General features: G+C 44.7%; 1 protein-coding gene across 1 annotated transcript in view; it reads right to left on the reverse strand.

Moving 5' to 3' along the window:
- Window positions 1-4,153, reverse strand: part of LOC116077891 — a 21,196-nt gene extending 17,043 nt beyond the window's left edge. Inside the window, 1 exon segment of the mRNA XM_031352741.1 lies at window positions 3,739-4,153. The gene's annotated coding sequence lies outside the window, so the exon portion shown is untranslated.
- Between the last annotated feature and the right edge of the window lie 266 nt (window positions 4,154-4,419).

A 4,419-nucleotide genomic window follows, 5' to 3' on the forward strand; every position in this document is an offset into this window, starting at 1 on the left:
ATTTGGCCTTCCCTTTTAACTAAAACAAAAGGGGGATATGTGGAGAGCCGTGAATCTTGAGAGGCATTTGCCATGGCAAGATGGCACCTACTTCCGCTGTTAACTCCTAGTGGACAACCGTTTGCGCATGTGCATGGAGTGAAAAGGACGCCATGTCACGGCCCATCCCGGGGCATTACGTAGGGTAATGAGCGAACAGCCAATCATGAGCAGACACGCCACGCTGTGGGCAGATACACCGCACTGTGGTGTATATAAGCAGTGAGGATTTTGGGCTCGACCCTTTTTTTCCCTATGGATGGAGACAAACAGTTGCTGCAAAAGGAACCTAGTGTCAGCGTGTCTTCTTCCCGGCGAGACGACTGTGCGGGCTACAGATGGTCACTATGAAATCAATTCAGTGTAGATATTTATATACAGATGAATGGACAAAGAACTTATGGTACATATACACAATAATACTCTATATAGTTGTAAAGAAAAATGAAACCATGACATTTTCAGAAAAAAGGTTAATGTAGCTGGAAGTTTTGTCCAGAGAAAAAAATCCAGACATCAGAAAAAGAAATAGCACACACTGTCTTTAACAGGCTGAAGCTAACCTTACAAAGTGTATGTGTGTGTGCCCTGAGAACACGGTCTACAGAGGCGGAGGAGTGCAGTTGAGTTCAAGGTCAGCCTGCTCTACAAAGTGAGTTCAAGAACATACAGAACTGTTATACTGAGAACCTTGTCTTGGAAAAACAAAACAAACACACAGCCTCCAAAATCTTTTGGTGTCATTTCCCCTAATTGTACAGCTGCTCAAAGACTAGGTAGTAGATAAACTAAGTTGTTATGGCCTGGGTACCTATTGCCTGTGTAGCCATTCATTTTATGCTATTACAAGCAAACTTTCTCATATCCTGTTATGAGTATTACAAGGAAACTGTGTCATGTGCTGTTACTAGGAACTTTGTCATGCCTGAGTTAACTGTTAACCCAAAGTCTGTTATATTATATGCTTTATCGTTCTTGGAAGCCAATCATAACAGAGGTCAATTAGACATGCTTTATATACTTAGCCACACTAAGCTTGGAGTTGAGACCTCCCTAGGAATTGATATCCTACTTTCTGCTGTGTGTATGGGTAACTGACATCCTGGTTGGCAAGTTGGCACATGAATGCTAGGCAAGTCAAGTCACCCTGCCACAGTTGCATAATCAAACCGACGAGGACAGGAGAAGCATGCCACAAATATTATGTTCTTTAGAAAGTCTCCTATCCCTAAATACAGATTAGTGGAATAGCTTGGCACAAAGTTTTGTAGATTTTAGGTTTCAAAGCTCTGTATGAATCTGGCTCAGGGATAGTTGGCTCCCAAGTCTGGTCTGTGGCACTTATTGATCAGTTCTGGGGCAAATTCTCAATAAAGTATTCTGGCTGACTCTGAGACTGGTGTACAGTGTGATTTGTTGGGCACCTCCCTGACCCCAACATATGTAAGTGTTGCTGATTTGTCTTTTTATATACCCCAAGTGATGTCTAATCTTGTTGGTCAACTTGACTCCATCTGGAATTAACTTAAACCCAAGTAGCTGGGCACACCTGTGAGACATTTTTCTACATTGGGTCATTTGAGGTTGGAAGATCTACCCTAAATCTGGGCTACATCTTCTGGTGGCAGGCCACATAAAAAGACATGGAAGAAGGAGACTTTTGGTTTATGCCTGCTTGTTTTCATTTACGCTGGCAAGTTTATCTGTTCTGCTGTTGAGGCATTCCATCACTGATATTAGAGCCTACTTCTTAGGGTTTCCAGTGTACACTGAAGGCCGGCTGTGACAGTCAGCCTCAGGGGTTGAGTTCTTGGCCTTCCCTTCAGGTTATATCTACTGTTGAACTGGCCAGAGCACAGGTGGTTAGCCACTCTATTGCATTTCCTTTAATGCATATGGATTCTTGCTACCAGTTAATGGAAATTAAAAGCTTCTGTCCAGCAAAGCAAACAGACAAGGAAAGAGACGGCTCGCCCGATGGGAGGGGATTCTTGTCAGCAATTCATTCAACAGAATGCATATTCAAAACATGCAAAGAACTTAATACAAACCCCCCCCCAAAAAAGCCCAATGAAACCATGGTGCATGTAAGTGAACAGAGTTCCAGAATAAGAAATACAAATGACCAATAAATATATTTTTTTAACATGTTCAGTATCCTCAGCCATTAAAATATGCAAGTTATAGTTACTTTGGGATTTAATCTCACCTGAGTCAGAGAGGTTTTCATCAAGAAAGAAAATGGCAACAGATGCTGGTGTGGACGTAGGGGAGGGGGAGTCCTAATTTGCTGCTGTGGGGTTGTCAACAAGCACAGCCATTATGGATCAGTGGCACCATTCCTGAGCATAGCACGAAAGGACTCTATATGTCCTAGCACAAAGATACTGGAACTTCATGTTCACTACTGCTCTAGTGACAATAGCTGAGAAGTGCAATCAGCCTAGAGTGTAAGTGGATAATGAAAATGTGCCACAGAGGCACAATGGAACTGGATTCATGCATATATAAAAATGGAAGTGTATAATTTTGAGACAAACTGGCAGAGCTACTAAATGTTAAGTGAGTTCACCCAATGTCAGAAAGACAAACCTGATGTTCTAGCTCATGCATGGATTTCAGCTTCTCATTTTTAGGTATGTACATTTATGTTGTAGGAAGTGTTTGCAGAGGCCAGGGAATGGGAAGGGGGCCCAAAAGATGGGTAAATATAGCTTTGGGGGAGATAGATGGTAGCATATATGGTATATACAGGTGGATGGCTGAATAATGGGAACTGAGAAGTTTGAACAGAGAGGACAGCCAGAGAGCTGGAGCACAGGCCTGGCAGGCTGGGTGGATCCAACCAAAACCCGTATGTATGAACAAGTTATAAGGAAATATGCTCCTTTTCAAGTTCATAAAAAAACAAACGAGGTTTGCACAGAGATATCCTGAGTGGGTGGATGAAGCTGTTCCCAGAAGCCAGAGACTATTCAGTGGGAATCCTAGCCCCAAGGGTGGGCTACTTCCCCATGATTTGCTGATTCTGAAGGCTCCTGAAGCCCCCACCCCAAACAGTCAAGGCATGTAAGTTCTGGTTATGTTGATAATGGCGTCTCACAGTCCCCTTCTAGAAGAGGAAATAGCAGTTGGTGTTCTGGATAGGATTTTATTCTCATGGGGCTAAGTAAAATAGTTCCAGTATAGCTGCATTTGGTGGTGCGTGCCTTTAATATCAGTACTAGGAGGCAGAGAGGCAGTGCTAGATGGATCTCCCTGAGTTTGAGGCCAGCTTGCTTTAGAAGTTCTAGACCAGCCAGAGGCACACATTGTGGTATATCAGTCTCAACCAAAATGAAAACCAAAATAAAAATATAACAACATAAAGGTACAACAACAACCCTTCACCCCAAAGAGGTTGCAGCATTGACTCTGAGAAATTTGGCCACACAAGCTACCCTCTCTCTCCAAGCTCAAGCTGGCATCAGAAGAACAGCAGACCCAGGATGTGTGGGTGATAGGGAAGTTTGTTGCTGCCTGGCTGGTGGGTTGGTAGTGCTCTGTGGTGGAGACCACAGAGAAGGGCCTTTCTGTGAACTACGCCTGAGTGAAACAAGCCATAACTGAAGATCCTCTGTCCTGGTACCAGGAGATGACCTTTGCTACCACAAGTAAGTAGGATTTCTGGTCAAGCTGAACTGAGAACCCTTCAGGTACCTGTTCCTGAGTAGTGATGCCAGTGGCCCTCCTGTGATGTCACGTCTTCTTTGGGAGCAAGGTCACTGGGGTAGCTCTCTTTGGAATCCTCCAAGCTAAGGCATCCAGGGAACAGATGGGATGCAGAGTGTTGGTGTCTTGGTGCTCTGGAGAGAAGAAGAGCTGGGAAGCCAAGGCGGGTGTTTTCAGATTTCCTTCCAGATCTCTCAGTCCACACAGCCTTTGCTTTCTGTTCTGCAGTTCCTAGATCTGAATCCTGCCTACCTTGTCCCTGAAGGCAGGGACTGCAGTGAGGGTAGGATTTAGTTTCTATTTCCAGACCTCTCTGACTGGTTTACACAGTCAGCTGAAAAGGTTTCACATCCTTCCACAGAGAGGGAGGTGGAGCTCTGCTGAAGTGGCCAGCTCCAGGGCTTCCTGGGTGCTCTAGTGGGTCATTTAGTAGCCCAGCCCCGCATCAGGGCTCCACCCCCCAATTAACCATTCTACTTCCCTACCTTAAGACCCTCTTTTCAGATGATGTCATCTATTGCTGGGTCAGTACTGACTTTCAGATCCAGTGAGCCCATGGTTCAATGATTGCAGACACTTGCTGTAACCCTGTCCTGTGCTTATTCTGTTGACATTCTTTCTCTCATATCTCATCTCTCCTCTCCCTCTCCTTCTCCCCCCCACCCCGTG

The sequence above is a fragment of the Mastomys coucha genome, unplaced genomic scaffold, assembly GCF_008632895.1.
Source record: "Mastomys coucha isolate ucsf_1 unplaced genomic scaffold, UCSF_Mcou_1 pScaffold5, whole genome shotgun sequence".
NCBI lineage: Eukaryota > Metazoa > Chordata > Mammalia > Rodentia > Muridae > Mastomys > Mastomys coucha.